We start from the raw sequence: 21,058 nt of genomic DNA on the forward strand, positions 1-21,058 counted from the left end.
GTGGGGTATCCCAACAAGCTACTGTCCAAATTAGGGATCATTATCATGTGACCTAGCCAGAATACTCGCACAATAGACTTTACAATACTGGACGCATTCGTAGAACAAATTTACATGGTAGCAAATGCAACCACTTGCTTTCTACATGTTCTCTTTCATGCATCAAATTTTAATGGAATGGCAAGTACAATGCAGCTTCTTTTACGGTTTTAATTTAAACAAGTATTTACACACACTAATATAACTAGTTAACTTTTATTACAGTTTTCCTCACACCACCATATATGAATGACTAACAGGCTATATTATTCACAGTATTAGCTCTCCATGTTCACATTTCTTAAGATCAGATTCTTTCACATATAATATCTCACTGTGCATACATATACATAATGCAGCACTGGGCATAATAAATAATGAAAAGGTGCTTTTATTCCTTGCAAAGCACTGTTTATGTGGATACATTGTTTTCTTACATGATTTACTAACCAAGTGGATGTTGATAGCCAGGAAAATGTGGTGCAAGCGTGTGATTCTGTGAAGCTATACCAGACCATAAGATACAGTACAAGATAGAAGACACTGAAAGGAAATATCTGTTCTTGCAAGGTTCACAGAAAAAGCTGTAATCCATTAAAACAGCAGTATCTGTAGAGGGTGAATTATGTGCAGCTAATGACTTTTGGCCCTTCACAGCTGGAGGATGCAATGAAGAAAACTTAAGCAAGTACCATGAAAAATACTAAGATCAAGTGAGGATATACACGGACTTTACCAGAGATTATTTGAGCAGTTTAGGTGAAGACAAGAATGGATTGTGAAACTTAGTGTTTTACTATTAGGAAATTAAGTTTGTTTTTGTTTTTTTTGTGTGCTTGACATTGTAAATAAAAGGGTAGTAAACCTAAGAACTCTGCATCCAGTGTGTTTTACCTTTTTAATTTTTCCAAGTCTTTTGGGTTCCTAATACCAAGATGGGAATGGACCCTATTCCTAAGCCAAAGTACAATTCAAATTCATGAAATTATTATTGTTTCAATATTTGATGTCAGCCAGAAGTGCTCTTGTGAGCGATGTGCTCAGTAAAGACTCCTTCTGCAATTCGTATGGGGTTACATGCACTGGTAAAATATTTAAGTACGATTGTAGATTCTTTTTTATAAGACCTGTTACTCCTACTAGTATTGGAATTGTCTGGGTATCTTTCTTCCACACTGCTCTAGCTTCTGCCAGAAAATCCTGATATTTTATGACTTTGTCTCTCTCTGTACGCAAGGCATTGTAGTCACTGGGTGTGGTGATTTAAATGATCAATGCTACTTTTGTCTTCTTTTCATGGACCACTATATCTGGTTTTCTAGCATCTATCTTTTGAACTGTTGTTAATGGGTGAACCCATGTGATGTAGACGTCATCATTTTCTATAATGCTTTGTGGTTCATGTTTCCAGTGTTTTTCAGCCACTTCAATACCATGTTTGAACAATCCCCAGTGCAACAGTCATACCACATCATTATGCCTTTCAGTATACAGTCCTTCTGCCATTAGTATGGCACAACCAGCAACGAGGTGTGCATGGATTCCAATTCTATTTTACAAAACCTATATTTGTCTCTCTCACATATTCAATGGACTTTGTAAACCAAAGTGTACGTAAGCCCACTACCCTGTGCCACCAATATTAACCTTTCCTCTCTTGGTTTGAATTTGCCTCTCTTTAACCATTCCTGCATTCAATCCTGATCAATAAGAGGTTCTTCCAGAAATTTTCTATGCTTGCAACTACATTTATGCATTTTCCACATTTCTTGCCTTCTCATCTGGTCATTCACCTTATATTCTTTCTTTTGTTTTTTGGCACATTCAGTTGTTGCCTGATTTTTATCTACTTCTGGTCTGATTTCCATCTCCGATTGATGCAGATATGCTTCTGCTAGATTACGCAGAGAAGTCATCTTAGATTTATTCTCCTCATGTTTCAAAACTTTTGCTATGTTTGGGTCTTGTGAGTTCACCAGATATATAAACCTTTAATTGCATAGGGTACCAGAGTTCCAAGGAAAAGCAATACTTGAAGTGAGAAAAATACTTAAAGTGGGAGCAAATGATAAGTTTTAAAGTGAAGGAAACAGTTTGACTGTATTGGTTCCAAAGATGGAGGGCACCTGTAGATTTTATAATGATTTCCAGAAACTGAATAAGATGTCCAAAACTGAAACAAACCCAGTGCTGTAAGTGGATGACTTTACAGAAGGGCGAGGCAAAGCAAGGTTTTTGATCACCGTAAATCTGACCAAGGAGTATTGGGAAATTTTCCTCACTCCTGAAGCCTATGTAAAGATAGCATTCTCCTCTCATGAAAGTCATTTTCATTTCTATGTCTTATCCTTTTGACATCATGAAGCTTCTGCCACTTTTCAGAGAGACAGATAAAGTTTGAAAACATCATACTAGGTACTCAGCTATATACCTTGATAATGTAATAATTTATTCAGACCACAAGGGAGACACAACGACTCTAAGACAAGCAGGGGTTAATGCAACCAAAGGAAAGCTTTGTGAGGCAGAAGCCAGATACTTGGAGTACGTGTTTGGGAGAGGGAAAATTAGACCACAGACAAAACAGAAGTTGTCAAGAACTGGAGTACAGCTTGTACCAAATGACAACTGAAATCATTTTAGGTCTAGTAGGCTACTACAAAAAGCTCACTGCAGTCTGATACCACAGCCCATACTTTGACAGATCTTGCAAAATGTAAAGCCCTTAGCCAGATAGCACAGGCTGTAGCAGCAAATGACACTTTCAACCAGCTAAAAATTATTTTATATTCTGGGCCATTCTTAGTTTTCCCTAACTTTAAAAAGCTCTCTGTTTTATACACTGATGCATCTAAGGTTGAGTTAGGACCTATGTTATCTCCGGAAGCAGGTGATGAGAAATGGCCAGTCTTGTACCTAAGCAGGAATCTGAGCAAAGGCAAGAAAAGGTATTCTCCCACAGACTGAAACTTTATTAATAAGTTGTCTATGATATTACTTATTAAAATGCCACTTTACCCTGGTAACTGACCATGCACCACTGCAATTAATATACAATTAAAGAGATGTCATCATCAAATTCTGCAGGTAGGCTTTATCCCCACAACCATTTAATTTTACTGTAAAATATAGGCCGTGCAGCACACACACAGATGGGTATTGGTCATCTTGGTCACGTAATCCATCCCAATTTTCTATGCTGGTGGAGGATCGCTGTAGCACAGTGACAGTTTACTTACATAAAAGTGATTATGCACCAAGTATCTATGTATTTACAGTAGTAAAATCTTTTAATAGCCAGCCATGCTGTGCAGATATGATGTAACATGTTAAACTCTTGCAATGTCTAGGTAAATGATAATACCTGCTGTGGTGCTGTTAATCTGAAGGCCTGTAGCCTAGACAGGCTGAGATGTTTGTATTTGGAGGTTACAGACAGTTTATTTTCAATGTTAGCATCTAGAAAAGGAACTACATGGACACATGGGCTTGTCAGAGATATTTTAAAAACTGAGCTAAACTTTAAATGGTCTGAACTGTAACTTTGAGTCGACATACTTGTACTGTAAATACACTGCATTTAAACCATGGAGCAAATCTCCGGTGTGTTATTATCCAGAGCATACATATAATTTTTCAATCCTGAAAGCTATCTGTAATGTACAAGTCACTTGTTTGCATTGCTGATATTTACTGTTAGTATTATGTTTCTTGAGCTGGTGTTGGCTCCCCTGGCACAGACATCAAAAAGGTCTAAATGAGTCACTAGCTTGCACACCAGGCAGAAATCATCTCCAGAGAAGTAAATAGTGTGGGAAGAAATAGTCAGGGAATTGTTATGGCTAGGCTTGTATAGGCCCTAGGGCTGATAGCCTAGTACCAACCTATGAACCAAGCAGTCTATAACAAATGTAATGTAATGGCAATTACTAAGTCCATTTGACTAATTCAAATTTTCCAAGCCTATGATACTTGATGTGGAAGGATGACAATACAAATCATCTGAGGGAAACATACTAAAGGGCATAACAAAATGGGGGTCTATATCACTTGATCAAAAAACCTATTTGTCAAATAACTATTCTTCAAACCCAAATTTTCTAAACCTCTCCATCAAATGACTAACTTTTTCACAGGGAAAAGCAACAGTTGGCCATCATTGGGAGTTTGCCCTTTCCCCCACTGTAGTGCTATCTCAGAGTTGGTATACTTATTTAGGGAGGTAGGGGGTGCAGCCCCCAGCACTGAGGTTGTGGGTGCAAAGCTTCCCCCCAACTTGGGTGGGTTTTATATTTCAGAGTTTAGTAACAGGCACTAGGTTGGACGGCTGTTTCTTTTCCCTTTGAAAAAGTTTGATGAAACGGCAGTTCGATGGAGAGGTTGGGACAATTTGGGTTCGACAAAACGTTTTTTTGCTGAATTGATATAGACCCCAAAACAGTGAAGGGCACGAAAATAATAAATAAAAAAGCACATGAAGATCTTGACATTAGATAACCTAAAAATAGGCAGACAAGAAATGGGATTAAACAGAACATGGGCAAAAGGATGCTATGATAGAAACAGAGATGGACTATCAAGCAAAGCAGTAAGAAGTCATCACAGTGTGTGAACAAATGCCCCATATACGGAGCACAATAGATGGATATCCTATTTGAGTAAACATCTAGACAGAATGAAGGCAGTGAAGACAAGAACAATTACAGTGGTGTAGGGCAACAGCAAGTATCATACAGTGAGAAAGAATAAGCTGAATGAACAATATCTAGATATGCAAGAGCATAAGAGCAATGTACAAAATATAAAGTAGCTTCCTTGAGAAGGTAATGCATTTTCAGTGGAAGAACTGAAAATAACATGGGCACACATAATTGGGCAGACATAATGCAATTCAAGTGATAATCAGGAAATTGTGTTTGTTTCTGCTAAAATGAGTTAATGAGACAATGTCACTAGTTAAAAAGACAACAGCAGAACAAATGAAGGATGAGCTACTGCCTGGCATGAGCGACTTAAAGTGTGTGTCATCTACAACATCAGCTCATCATATTCAAAGTTCTTAAGGTCACAGTCTCCTGTTTTTTCCTAATATTCCTTCCCAAGTCTACTCAGGAACTAATCAATGACTGATTATTTATTCATGAAAATGCAGTTCTACATATTGTAATTCCAGATCTTCAAACGCCTCACAATACACTAGTATGTATAATGTCAACATTATCTGTGAGATGGTAGTTCTAAGTAAAACTCTTCTCAGCAGGGGATATGTCCTCTCAAGTTGAATTCCTGCCATCAGTGTTGGCTCAGCTCATGGGTAAAAGGCAAAAATCCAAACCTTCCAAACTTAACTTTTGTGCCGACTTGCACATCTAGAGGTAACACGGAGTCAGAAGCAGGAGCTGTACACATACATGCATATAAAACTCTATAGTCGTGGAACTGTTTGTCCATTTATAAACTTCCATTGGTGCAATTAGTGTGCTGTGTCAGATCAGTACAATACTGACTGACATGCTGCATACCAAAACCCACTACTAACTATGATGCAGCTACCATATTACCACCGTGGTCAGAAAGTCCTTCTATGTGGCACATCCCATTACTAAGGGTTTTGCATTCAGAAAGAAAGAGGTCATTGTCTCCCTCTACTCTTCCCTCATTAGGCCAGTCATAGAGTACAATGCCCCATTTGGCATGTACCTCACTAGACACCTGCAACAACTGGAGAGGCCACAAGAGTACCTCACAAGAGGATCCTGGGCCTTAAAAACTTGCCCTATATGGACAGACTCAAAAAACTCCAACTATTCTCTGTCTCATATCGCCTACTTAGAGGCGATCACTGCTTGACTTATAAAGCCATGTGTGACCCAGCGCTGTTAGAAATGCTACATCTAAAGAAAACCCAATCTCTCTGCACCACACACTCCACAGACCTTAACTTCATTACCACAATCAACAGAACATGCTGGAGGGACAGGTTCATATCCCAGAGATTGCCCATGCTATGGAATAGACTTCCCATACATGTCAAGCAGAGTACCTCACTGTCCTTCTTCAATCTTGATGACTGGACGGGAAATAGAAAAATTCACCCCGGGGATCACTCCAGTGGCTCTACTCGACAGAAGCACTAGGAACTAAGGTTGGGTGGCACGATGCCAGTGTAACCCTATGGGCTAGGCATGTAAAGGCTCCAGGGCCATTAGCCTAGTACAAACCTATGAACCTATGAACATGTAAATATGCCAAAAGTTTTAAAAGATATGCCAGGGATAAAGTAGCAGCAATCATTAAGAAGCTGTGAGAAGAAGAAGTGCCACATCAATCAGCAGAGCTATCTTCTCAGGTGGATGAAAATTATTTCAAAGTATGGCAGAAGCTAAAGGTTACAATGGCACAGTCTGAAAACCTTCTCTTGATACTGTCCAAAGCTTCTCAAATGCAAGACATTACTAATATACTTCAGGTACTCAAACATTTATACCACACAAACTACAGGGACATTATCATCACTTGGCTGTATTTTATCAAGTACCGAAAAGAGAAAATATGGTATTTTTTTTCTAAATTGTGTAGGAATAGGCTCTATATACATCAAATATGTATGGTGGTGCTGGGGGGTGCACAATCTAGCTACTCTGATAAGATAGCAGAACAGAAGGATTATGATTAACATTTCCATAAAACAACCATTTACTAAAGTCAATTCCCTTTTTTTTTTTTAATTTCTCCCAAGTTTTTTGGGTTTCTAACACCATGACGGGAATGGACCCCCATTCCCAAGTCAAAGTATGATTAAAGTTCATGAAATTAGTAGAGTTTCAATCTTTGATGTTAGCCAGAAGTGTTCTTCACAGTACCTGCAATGTGCCCAGTAATGACTGCAATTTGTATGGAATTACATATATTGGTAAAATATCTAAATAAGATTGTAAATTCTATTTTATAAGACCCATTGCTTGGAACTGTCTGGGTAACCTTCGTCCACACTGCCATCATTTCTACCCGCAAATCCTGGTATTTTATGACTTTGTGTCTCTCTGTAAATAAAACACTGTAGTCAGTGGGTGTAGCAATTTCAATGATCAATGCTACCTTTGTCTTCTTTTCATGGACTCCTACATCTGATTTTCTCAGTTCTATTTTTTGAACTGTTGGTAAATGGGTGGTTCCATGTGATACAAACTTCATCACTTTCTATAATGCTTTGTGGCTCCTGTTTTCCAGTGTTTTTCAGCTACTTCAATATTGTAATGTTTGCACAATCCCTAATGCAATTGTCTTGCCACATTGTTCTGTCATTAGTATATCACAACCAGCAACAAGATGTGTGACTGTTTCCAGGTCGGTTTTACAAAACCTGCATTTATCTGTTTCTCCCACATGTCCAAAGGACTTTGTAAACCAACATGTACACAGTTCTCTGTTTTGGGCTACCAGTATTAACCTTTCATCTTTTGGTTTAAATACCGATATGCTTATGCTAAACTAAGCAGGGAAGTCATCTTAGACTTATTCGCCTCACGTTTCAAAACTTTCACTACATTTGGGTCTTGTGAGGTCTGCAGATATGTATGCAGTCCCATGACTGAATATCTATACAGAATACATAGTCTTGGTGTACACTGATTTTTATAAATCATTTGATGAGCATGAAGCACCCTTCTTGTTTTCCTGTCCAACCTATTCAACATTTTGGTGCCAGTCAATTACTCCAAAACTTTAATTTAGGACAAGAAGAGCAAATTAGTTTATAGCCTGGACTTCGTTTTCAGTATTAATTCTGGTCTTCTAAAGTATTTTCAAGTTTCATATGCATTTATTCATATTTCATTGTTGAGCCTTCTCAAATATTTATATATTCCCTCATGCTCAAGCTCTTATATATCACATTCTTGTCCCAAACTGATGTTTTCTTTGTGCTTCATCTTTCCTGCTTTAAAAGTTGCTTTTGCATATTTATCAAGACCAAATAACATTCTTATATCATCTGAAAACGTTTTGACCACTTGCAGTTGTCCTCCTCTGCCCCTGGAGGGGGGATCACTTTGATGGGCAGGGGAAGACTTTTAAGACTTTCTGAACCACATTTTCCCTCCCCTCTGAACCTTGGGATAAGGTCTAGTGGGAAGCGAAAAATGGGCCCCAATGGCAGACAAAGTCTTACCCTCCTGCTCACATCTAGTGAGGGTGTCTTTCACTTTGGGTCCAAAAAGGGAGGACCCGTCGAATGGGGCGTCCGTGAAAGAAGACTTGAAAGCCTCCGCAAAATGACATAAGCGCATCCAAGCTTGCCTCCTAAGGGCTACGCCCAAACTCGCTGCTCTACCTGCCCCCTCAGCTGCATAAGATATGAGCCTTATGGATGACTTGACGATGGAAGAAAGAGTAGATAGCTGGGTGTTAACAGACTGGGCCAACGCCTCAGGCAAGTTACCCGACAGGGTATCTCCCAACTCCTTTATGAGATCCCTTTGGAGCCGCATAAAATGACACAAGTAATTCAGCAACCACAATGTAAAGGTCACTGAAGACAGGGTACGCTTCCCATACCTATCCATACTCCTAGACTTATTAGGAGGATGGATGGAAGTAGAAGCCTCTGCCACGTCCTGCTGGGTGGCAGACGCCACCACCATAGCATCCACAGGTACTCCCTTGGTCAAAAATTCTTTTCCAGGAGGCGCAGATAAGAACTTATTGGGGCGGCTAGGAACTGGCTCCACAGAGTCAGGGTGTTCCCACACCCTTCGACAAATAAGATCCAATAATTCATCGAAGGGTGGAGACACCCAGGAGGCAGAAGGCTGGGCTCCGAAGGCCTTGAGGAAGACCGACTCCTCCTCAGAAGGGTTTTTGGATGGCCAGTCACCCCGCTGTCTCAAGATCTCCAGGATATCAGAGAACGAAACATCACCCGAGGACAACTTTGGGGACCCTTCTGCATCATCGAGGTCAGTGTCTGAGGTGACAGACTCATCTGGGGAGTCTACGTGCTTCCTCTTACACAACTTCTTCCTGGGAGGCTCTTCAGGTACAGACTCTGAAGGGCCCTCAGAAAGTAGGGGACCACACATGGAGGTATCCTCAGGCCTAGGAGCCCCGCTGTCCAGAGATAGGGGGGCACCAGAAGCTCTAGTCGCAGCGTCTAGGGAAGGAGTTGCTGATTCAGGTGAAGTCACTATAGACTTGGCCAGCACGCTCCTCATAGCCTCGAAGGCAGGTCCACCAGAATCGGACAAAAAACCCACCTCCGAGACCATGACTGGAGTCGGTGTACCCCTAGCTGAAGCCCCAAGGGGAAGACTCAGAGCCGCAGTCTGAAGCCCCGATGTATCCCCCTTGGGTTCGACTGAGGACACCCGAGTACTGAAACCTGTAGAAGGAATGGAAAAGGTTGGAGCCGATGTCGGATCCGAAAGACTCGCAGGAGGTTTCGGAGCCGACCCAGGGACTTCACTCGATTTGGCAGACTCCGGCTCCGACGACACCGGGGTTGTCGGAGGAGGAAGAAACGGAACCGATATAGTAGCTGGCTCCGGAGCTGACTGGGCTGGAGCGGAAAATAATTTAGTTAACACTGGCAACTGGAGGAGCCTCTGGACCACCCTATCGACATCCGAATCCGAGAGCCTGGAGGACTTGGAGGAGACAGGGGTCGAGAAACCTTCTCAGTCGGAACCGAGACAAGACTGGGGGAATGACTCCGAATCGGCTCCAAAAGGATCGGAGCCGAAGCAGGCTCGAGAACTACTGCAACCTCCTTCGGCGCCGACGAATGTGGAATCAAAGAAGCCGACCCCGCAACAGACAATACTTCCTGCGGCTCCAAGACCAGTGGAGCCGAGAAAGGAGACATAGCCTTGGACTGTGCTTCCTGCAGCTCCGAGACCAGTAGAGCCGAGGAAGGAGATGTAGTTTTAGACCTTTTCTCCGGAGGCTCCGATGAACTAGTTGGAGCCAGAGTCTTCATTTTAGACTTGGACCTGGATTTCTCAGAGGGAGGAGAGGACACCAAAGTTTCCTCAAAGGAGGGTTTAATCAAACCCTTGAGGATAAGTTTATTTTTTCTCTCCTGTAAAACCCTGGCAGAGAAAGCATGACGCACACTGCAGGATTCCTGCAAGTGTATGGCACCGAGACAATATACACAGATGGAGTGGCCATCAGTCAGCGACATCTTGTACGCACATTTGGCGCATTTTTTAAAGCCAGATGGCTTATGTTCTTTTGGTTCCTTGCCCGACATAAGGAACACAATCCACAAGCAGCAACAATATTTCGAATTTACACAATAATCACAAGCACACTCAGCAACACAAGGTAGGGAGGGAGGAAAGGGCTCTAACTTAAATGCCCGAACAGTAACAATACAAGATAGGGCAAAGGCCCTCTAACTAAAACAGGCCTAGCCCGCCAAACAGAAGGATTACCAACAACAAACGCAATCAGTCACAACAATGGATACAACAGACAACGTAGCTATTAGACTAGCTTTTTTGGTATAATAAATTCGAAGCTATAGTTCAAAAAACAAAAGAGAGGGTACTTAGCCACAGCCAAGTCGAGACCACGTCGTTACTCTAGGAGTGGCAAACGAGATCTGGGGGTTTGGGCACGATGCATCCTGGGATACAGGTTTAGCCCAGCCAATGAGAGATTTTGTGCTAGTTATAGTGGCCGAGTCGGAGCCGACTCTCGGCTCCGAACCTGTCAGTAATGAATGTGGGCGAGATAGGCTCACGTTACATCTGATGTTTTCTTTGTGCTTCATCTTTCCTGCTTTAAAGGTTGCTTTTGCATATTTATCAAGACCAAATGACATTCTTATATCATCTGAAAACATTTTGACCACTTGCAGTTGTCCTTTCAGTTCCTCATCTGATGAACTATACAGTTTTACATCATCTAAAAAAGAAGATAAGTTTTTACACTTTGTTGTTTTCTGGGTGCCAAACTAGCTATAAACTGATCTGTTAAAGTAGACAGCTTAATGGATTAAGGGCAAGACAAAAGAACAGTGGTGACAGAGAGGCACCTTGGAATATCCTCCTTTGAATTTTTATCCCTGGAATAATTAGTTCTGTAACATGGTTTAACTGCAAAGTGTTTTGCTACTGTTTCATGGTCATTGTATTGTAATCTATCAGTGGAAGGTGTCACTTATACATTTTTAAGCACTCTTATCCATGAATGTGGGATATTGACAAATGCTTTTTTGTAGTGTATCCATGCCATACTTAGATTCTTCCCTTTTTACAGTTCTCCATTATGACTAACAACAAATGATCCTTTGTTCCATATGACTTTCTTCTGTTACCCTTTTGTTCTACTGCCATGAATGAGCTTTCTTGTAAATGACTATAAACTCTGTCAGTATTAATTCCAATGAATAGTTTTTAGGACAGCTTGCAGGTTCACTCATAAGTAGGAGTATTGTTTTTCCTGTTGTTAACCAGACTGGTGTATGTTTGGGGTATGCATATAAATAGTGCTTACTCATGGCTAAATCTTCATGTGAAGATGTTAACACTTTTAGCCAGAAGTTAGGTACTGCATCTGGGCACGGAGTTTTCCAGTTAGGAGCTTTTCTTAACTTTGTTTCAGTCTCTCTAGCTGTTACTTCACCCCATTTCATATCCTGTACATTCAAACTTCTTATTCTTTCTTTTACTTCTTCCACCCATTTAACATCTTTGTTATGTTCCCCAGGATCATCATAGATATTTCTCCAAAACGTATTTATTACTTCCTTTTTGCCAGTGTTTCAATTCCTTTTGCCTTGTTTCACAATTCTCTATAAAACTTTTTGGGTCATCAATAAATTGCTTATTTTATACTTTTCTTTTATACTTACCTGCATATCTTCTAAGATTTTCTTCCTGTGCTGATAGTTTTAGTTTATTACTTGTGAGAGTATGCAATAGATCCTGATCTGTTCTGATATTGTGCATTGCTTTTATCATGTCTTTCTGAGTATTTTTGTTGATCTGTTCCCTCTTCTATACTCTTCTAACAGCGACACTTCTAGTCTTAATTGCTTTATAGTTTTCTCTATTCGATACTTCCATGATGGCATTCGATTTCTCCCCTTCCTTTCCCTTACTACCCTGTGCTTGTGTGGTAAGACCATCAGTTATTATATTTGCTGCAAAGTAATATAGGTACTTTTCCGTTATTGGGGCAACACTTCTAACATGCATGCAATGATCACACATGTTTCTTACTGAGAACACATGCCCAGTTTTTAAAGAATTAGCATACATGTCATGCGGAAATATCAATTTCTATTTGCAAATGACAACATATTAACTGTTTTCAGCCAGCGAAGTGAAGTGCTTACTTTCCCGCACAACGTACTAAGAGCGCAACAAATCGTTTTACTGCCATGGAAAATTTTTTATGTAAAAGACCAACGTACCAGAACCAGCTCTGCCTAAAAGCCCCAACAAACTCGATAGTGCCTAAAACCGGACACACAGTATAAATATCAATATCCCACAGTGAACAGCCTGTACAAAACAACAAAACATATGCATGTATATGTTTGTAGTAACTGGGCAAGCTTTTCTTGTATTGCAGCACAAAATAATAGATAGGGATGAACATGCACAAGCAAACATGTTGGTTGCTTCATGAATATCTCATTACTGGCAGTTGATGAAGTGAGCGCAAGTTCTAGCACACCTGTCCCTGATTTTGCCTCCTGTTTTTGCCCTGTTCCTCATAAAATGTTCATTTTGTGGTAAAATCAGTGAGTTTTAGTCAATAATACAGTTGTCCAACACTACTGTTTCATACTTCTTATATTCTTCAGAAAGTGCGTGTTGATGCAAAAACTGTTATTCTAACTTTCAAAGTAAATCGGAGTAATATTTACAAAATCATCCACGGGTTTGGACCTTATGTGCCCCCCCAATTTATTTTTAAGCTAAGAAGTTGACAGATGAGTGCAACATAGACACAAGCTCGATGTCTACCCAAAGACAAAGACATACACTGATAATGATTCCCAAGCTACCATTCTAGAAGACCAATCAAGTTGAAAGCTGAATATTTCCAGCTAACAGCTATGACATGCTGCTTGCGAGTAAGCAATTCAGGAGTTAAATCTTCTACTGTGCGACATCTAGCAAGTCACACTAAATCACACTGCTAGAATGTGGTACTTGTGCCCCATGGACTTACCCGGTGGTCAACAAGTGAATAAAATAAGGTATGCACATGGGTGATCATTGCGTGCACTTTACAAGTGTTGCCCTGATAACGGAAAAGTACCGTAATAAATCCTATTAACTTCTGTTACATCACATGAATTTCTATGAACAGTCCTAATTACTGTGTTTATTTGTTTTATCAAACTTCTAACTTTTTGGGTTTTATTGACTTTTTGTAGTCCATTTCTTTCATTGATCTTAAACACGTCTTACACAGACAGACTCAAAAAACTCCAGTTTTTCTCTGTTGCATATCGCCTACTAAGAGGCAATCTCTGTTTAACTTACAAACCCATGTCTGACCCAGCTCTGTTAGAAATGCTACATCTAAAGAAATCCTAATCTGTCCACACCACATGCTCCAGAGACCTCAACGAACATGCTGGAGGACAGGTTCAGAGACTGCCCATGGTATGGAATAGCTTCAACAGAAATCTTGATATAGAAAGTTTACCCCGGGTATCACTCCAGTGGCTCTACACAATAGAGGCACTGGGAACTAATGTTGGGCGGCACGAAGCCAGGGCAATTCTATGGGCTAGGCTTGTAAAGGTTCCAGGGCCATTAGCCTACTACACACCTATTTACCTATGGACCTATTTGTGTTGTAGTGATGAGGCCAAAAAAAAAAAAAAGACCAAAACATGCACATATCCAGCAAGTTGGGTTTGGCTTTATTGGCCTGAATGCAGTGACAAAAACTTAAAAAGTAAAAACTCATGGGCATTCAGAAGCCATGTAGCTTAAATGCTGGTATGATTTTAAGGGGTCAACTGAATATATCCCATGGAATTTCATTACAGAAGGTTTAACGATTTGTCTTTCTTGCAGCTTTATAATGAATGGATTGTCTGTGTGATGATCTTACCCTTTGGTGTAGACAGATTTATGAATTTATGTTCAGAGTACACATACATTGCAGCAACTGACTTTACTTTGTATATAAAAGGTTCAAGTTAGCAAAATCATTGCATTCTACATGTAAAACATACTCATGTCATTTTGTCCTTTGCAGTTTTGTAATACAGTTTCAAACATATCAATAGTTTAATTTGCAAATATATTCTATTGCTTGTTTTTGCTTCCATTTCTGGGTCTTACCTTCCTTTTATCCACATTATATTTTTGTCTCTTTAAGAGGAAGCAGCTAGTGATTTGCCAGTCACCACCCTCTCAGGATTTTATCTAACACAAGGTTTGTTTTTCTGTAAACCCAGTAATTCTGGACCAACAACCAAACAGAGATTTTCTTTTAAAACCACTTTCAGCCTGCATATTCTTGACTACATTAATTCTGACCACTGCGCCTAGTTAATTCTGCTCTATCCTTAGCGTCTGTAATGTATTTAGGGGCTTCCAGTCTGTATATTCTTAATATAGTTACTGGTGTTCTCCATTATATTAACTCTTTAACGTGCAACAGGCTTTACTGTTTTGACAGAGAAGGAGTTGCATGCCATCTATATGCAACTCTCCAAGTCTCTTACAGACGAGCTGTAAAACACATTTGATATTCTGAGACTTTTTAGAGTGAAGTCCAGGAATATCAAGACTGCATGACCATAAATGTGTCCAAGACTGCTGAAGTATTCCCTTTTCTCTGAGGTATGTGAATCATGGAGTTTGAGTATTTATGTTCAGAGGGTGAATGGGGGGTTGTTTTCCACACTTGACAGTCCAGGGGAGCTTGCCCTCCACTGCAAAACAGCTTTAATAGACAACAGTGCTGTTCAACATTTGTTGTTCTCCTATATTTTCTGACTTTTTTCATAATTCTGAAGGTGGCATTCAGAATTACAATAAGGAGATGTTTCTGCCCCCATTTTGCAAGCTGTCTTATAGCAGTCGCTGTAAATGTGTCATGTTATGACAGTGTAATAATTTTTCCTTACTTTAGAACAGTCATTCTTCTACCATGCTGACCAAAATGTGTAAAGTGCATATATGCATACTGGTTGACTGCAGCTTCATCTGATAGGCTGCCCATTTTGATCCTCTCGCAGCACCATGTCTAGCCACCCCAATGTTCCGATAGTTGCACTTACCTACGGTACTCCTCTGAATTAACATTATTTTAACATAAGTAGCAACTTTACACCATCTACAGCAGCCCATTAACTATGGCAACTACCCATTCTCTGCATCAAGCTCTCTCCTGCCATATTATCTAGAAGTTTAATATGCGTTACATTCATTATCCTTAACTTGGTCAATCTGCCTGTAAATGACGATATTAACCGTGACGGTGGGGGGAAAACTTTTCTCAATCACATGCTGCCTCAATTCTTCCACTTCCTTTGGATTTCCCTTTACTTGCCACTACTTAGCTATCATTGAAAAATAATCACTAAGACAACATTGTCAATACCGTATGAACATTTGTGAACTGACCAAATTCCTTAACTCCCATGTACAAGTTATTCCTAGCTGTGACACACCTCCACACAAACATTTCTCCTAATCCTCTAACCTGTTCTTATATACATGTTACTGTTACTTCTCCTAACAAGCACACAGTATATTAATTGTTATCCAAATACTACCATTTTACTGTCCAGACACAAAAAGTTTTATTTAAAATTCAACTTTTCTAAACTAAAACTTTTCTTCTGTTACACAGGTACATAAATTAGCTGCTAAACAAACTGTCAATTTCCATTAGCACTGTCATCCTACTTGCAATGAATATTACTTTGCCCTACTGCCCACAAGCCCTTCAACTAATCTCTGCCCTAATAAAATCAGCAACACATGCTTCTATTATTCTAAGCATCTCCCATCTCATCACAATCCCAATGAGGCTTGAGTCAACCTCTGAATCTGAATACTGTGATTTTTCTCCTCTAACCAGAATACCACCATTCATGGTCCTCCTCCACTTAAATGCTACTATGCTCAACCTTCCTTTCATCCTAATCTTTTTCCTCCTTCTCTTGCACCCTTACACAAGTTACTACTCAGTCTTCATGCACAACCCCATGCACCTTTACACCTCAAGTTTAGTTACAACCCCTATTCTCCTACAATATCAAACCACCTTACTTTTCACTAATCCCCAACACATGTAAATCACTTATGCTAATACATTCAGAAGACAAATATTTTATTATATAATCCACAGCGAGAAACGAAACCTAAATATCTTGACAAATTCATTACAATAATCGTTATACTTCTAATGAGAGCAAACAGTGAGTTTAACCTAGGTTCAGTTCTTCTTCTTAGAAACCCAGTACCCGCACACTATCAGCCTCTCTATTAAATGCCAGCAATATCAGAAATAAACAAGAGAAATTTAGCACTTTATTCTTCTCCCACTCACCTGACATAGAAGCTGAACATGTCACTGAATAGTTTCTCAAACCTACCATTTCCAATAAGCAATATTACATTCCAGACTATAATTATTTTTTTTACAATTTCTTATTCTTTAATTAAACTACTACATACAAATACACAATAAGAGCAACAAACAATAACAAAAATGAACATGCAGATGAAAACAAGTAATAAGACTATTTAAGGAATACATATATGTATTTAACTTATAATTTCAAATATTAAAGCAATATGAGAAATGAAGTATAATAGAGGAAATGTAAACATAATAAGGTTAATACAGAAGAATATAACGGGGACATTTTAATGTTATTTGAATGCTAAGAAAAAGCTCCATTTCTAATCATTTTCAATACTAGATAGGCAAGTAAGTGTAATTTTTTTGTGCAGATAAAATAGTTAAGTTTAGGATTTTGTCAAGGATTCTAAAAGGAAAAAACTGTGTTTGTAATTCTCTAATGGAATGTTAAAAACTGTAATGGCCATCTCTTTAAAATTTGTCCAACTTATCAATTTTACAACAAGCCAGTTTTGCATAACAAGTTGGTTTTATCAACATAAATAATGTTATTACAGTATATATATCATGACATGGCATGTTTTTTGGAGGAATACGTACGACAGCAAATTTCCAAGTGAGAACATGATCACGCTATCCATGTTGTTGTAGTCTTTTCCAAAAAAATATGAAGTAAATCTGCACTGGTTTCACCACAAGAACTACATGAAGAACAACAACTAGTAAAATATTTAGTTTATTTCTTGCACGTGTCATAAAGGTATTGTTTAGAATCATATACAGTGTACAGTACAGTTTCTTTAGGGGTATGTATTTTGAAGTTAATTGCATGGTGCTAGTAGTTTCAATGGTCCAGTTTTCTATCGACAACCAATGTAAGTATAGGAATGCATCCTTATAACTATAGATGAGCTTGTATGCCCCTTTTATATGGCTTTTTCTGATATTAAGGAGTTCCATAATTCATTACAAAAAGTATTATTACAAAAAATTAATTGTAAATCACTGCATTTTTAATGAAGTATATAAATCATTTAATTTAAAATAAATATATATATCCTTTAAGTTCTTGCATTTTTTGCCTTATTATTTTGGCTGATAATGACCCACATAAAATAAAATCTCTGATCAGTTTATCTTTGATCCTGGTAAAAGGAGACTGACCAAGTGTTTTGTTTTTCAGTTTAAAATTTGGATTCAGATTGATTGGTTGTGATATTTTGAACTAAGATTCGGATTACTAATTTGTTTTTGAGAACTTCTGCTAGAAAGACAAGTGAGTATTTTGTAATAGTCAATATCTTTTTGGCTTAAAAATAACAGAGCAAAGGGTTTGTAGTTATTTTAATATAATTAGTTATACCAACTTTGTACCCATAAACGATTCAAGATATTTGATTTTTGAAGAAAAGGTTACAATTTTTAGTATCCTGCTAGCAATAATGATTAAATTGTATATATAAAAATTGGGAATTCCCCCAGCTTGCTGGGTGCTCATATAAATTTGCTTAATGTAGAAGAAATAGATTTTTAAAAAAATATTTGGAATCAGTTGGGAAGAAAAAGAGAATAACATTTTGGCATTATATTCATTTTAAATAACAGTACTTTGGAAATAAATGAAATAATATATTTACTCCAACATTTAATGTAATTTACTACATTTGCACATATATTTGCTACTTTATTTTGGTAATGTAATGTTAAGTTTTGGTTAAACATGATTCTTAAGTATTTCAGGGAAGTAGAATATTTTATTTCATTATATTTCAATGCCTTAGAAGAAGACTATTTCGAGTTTATTGGAAAGAGAGTAGTTTTACTGAGATTCAATTTACAGTTTGAGAAATTCAAATAGGTTTATATGAATCAATAAGTTTTCATACATGTGAATTTGGGAGTGAAAGATGTTATGTTAATTAGTTAGCAAAAATGGTTAATGTAGGTAGCAAGGGCACCAAAAATGTAGGTATGCTATAATAGGTATTTTGTATTAATGACAAAAATAATGTAAATATTAAAAAATATGGAGAGGGGACAGCCCTGCCTGGCTCTATTTTTAATAGAAATAGGATGACTTTTTATTTTTATATACACAGCTGTGTAAAAGCATTTGCATACAAAGACTGAACAGCTTTAAAATGCTCAAGGTAATTCTATCTCATACTGTCATCAGGAGTGGCAACTTCCAAATATTTCACCTTCTGACAATAAGCCAATCCTCCTAGATGTCAACTACCCCTTCCAGTCTGAAAAAATTCCAGTCATTAATTCTAAGCATCCTACCTGCACCTTCTAAATACAAAAATACAAGAATTCTGGGTGATTTGAAATCAAACCTTTTTGGCCTCATCTCTGCTGACATCACAGAATTTCTAACTAATCTTGATCTCATTCAACCTTTTGTAAAGCCTAACATTCCCAACCTTTTTATTCCAATTGCTATTCTCTCCTAGACCTCTTACAAACACTCCCACAAAGGTTTATTCTGCTCAATCACCCTCATTTAATGATCACTGTTCAAATTACCTGCAAAATCAATAACTTACTTTTGAAATTCCCACAAAACTTGATTTCTTTAATAAGAAAAACATTTTACATAAACAACCTTAAGTTTTAGTTTTCTACCACGGCTACCAGTACTCTCCTTGCATGAACTGAGCTTAGTTGCTGAAGCCTTAGTGAATATTATTCTTAACTTCAAAACAAATTAGTTCTTGCAATTTCAAGACTATACAAGCAAAACAAAAAATGTGCTAATCTAAAGACCTCCAAGCCCTTCTTACCCTATGAAATGAATCCTGAAACAATGGAAAGTAACTTATGGAAATGGGGAAAATGTGCTCTGCAGTCTCTCCAAACAAGCCATACAAAAATATAAAGCCAACAATCTTAAATCTAAACAGCATTCACCACTTGGTAAGCCAAGACAGTTCTGGAAAGAAATAAACCTTCATAACTAGGTATAAAAAACACCACCAGTACCGATTCCTCCAACACAATTCAATGCTTAGAAGGCTAAGTCTCCAGCTCAGACTCTTTAAACGATTTTGGTAACCTGTCACAATTTCCAACAGTATCCACACTATCTTCATACAAACCATCCTTGCACCCCCCTTACACACAGCTGTTCTATTTCAAACAGATTAAAGCTAGAGACATGCACCTTCTTGTTGATTGAATTCCCACTGATGCCACCCACACATTAAACTAATTTAAAAATTATGGTTTGTACACTACTATAAAGAAATCACCATAATCTTCTACTATGTACTTATAATCTCTGTTTAACATACAACATAATGGCCAGCATTTGGAAAATACAACAAAGAAGCAAGCCTCCAATAATGCCACAGAGGATCCACCAATACTTTAAACAATGAACTTCATTGTTTTAACCATCACTGGATTCTCTGTGGCATTACTGGTGGCTTGCTTCTTTATGTTTAATAATGCTGCACCTTTCTACCAGTTGGTTGAATATTTGGAAAATAGCTTTAGTAAAACCATTTCCATTACAATCCAATCCAGCGACTACTTCTCAGTTCTGACCATTTCAATTTTACACACCTTAAGAAAAAAGAAATTAATCTAGAATTAGCTTTCACAATACATCAAACAATACAACTGCCAAGTCCATAAAGCAACATATTTTCAGGACGACCACAATTTGGATGCTCTGATGCGATATTACTTAACATGGATAAAGCAAACCTAATTGGGTCACTCATTATTACTACACAAGGACATTTCATCTAGCTGACATCATCATCCTAATTAATCCTGTGACAGAAAAGGAAATCAGTTCAAACACTACCAACTAGTTTCAAGGCTTTCTGACTAACAGACTCTTTGTCATTAAGTTTGGCTTTTTTCATATTGTTCTGCTTCATACATTCTTAATGGTTTCAATAGAATTTCATCAATGCATCCTTGATATTCTCAGCCTTTATTAACAAACTATTTTATCTCCCACTCATACAACATGGAGGTGACATGGTGATATTCACATAAAATCACTTCACTTACAATCCATAATACAAAGCTGACTGGAAAGCTACCTCCCCACACTATAAAAATGGATCACCAATAAAAATTGCTTCTAAACTCAGTAAAAACTAAAGCCATTTTATTTGGAACACATCAAATACATGCAAGGCCCTGCCCAAAAAACTGTAGGAAAGATCTTAACAATATACCAACTGAATCTGCTACTTGTTTAAGATATCTGCATTGGCCAAACCCTTAACTTTCAAACCCAGCCAGAGAAAAACAGAAATTAAATTAGCTATCTCCTGTCAAGCAAAAACATCACTGCCATACAATCATTAAAAGTAAAATGACTGCCAATTATACACAGATCAGACCTCTTTCTACAATCTCAACTATTTAAAATTGCTGTCTGGAAACCTTCTACCCTGCAAGTACAAAATGAACAACA

At 38.2% G+C, this 21,058-nt stretch overlaps 1 protein-coding gene across 1 annotated transcript in view; it reads right to left on the reverse strand.

Annotated features, from left to right (window-relative positions):
* The window catches only part of ARMC9 (armadillo repeat containing 9), a 3,277,521-nt gene that overhangs the window by 17,793 nt on the left and 3,238,670 nt on the right, over positions 1-21,058 (reverse strand).

The sequence above is a fragment of the Protopterus annectens genome, chromosome 4.part1 (assembly GCF_019279795.1).
Source record: "Protopterus annectens isolate FY-2018-M chromosome 4.part1, PAN1.0, whole genome shotgun sequence".
Taxonomy (NCBI): domain Eukaryota; kingdom Metazoa; phylum Chordata; order Ceratodontiformes; family Protopteridae; genus Protopterus; species Protopterus annectens.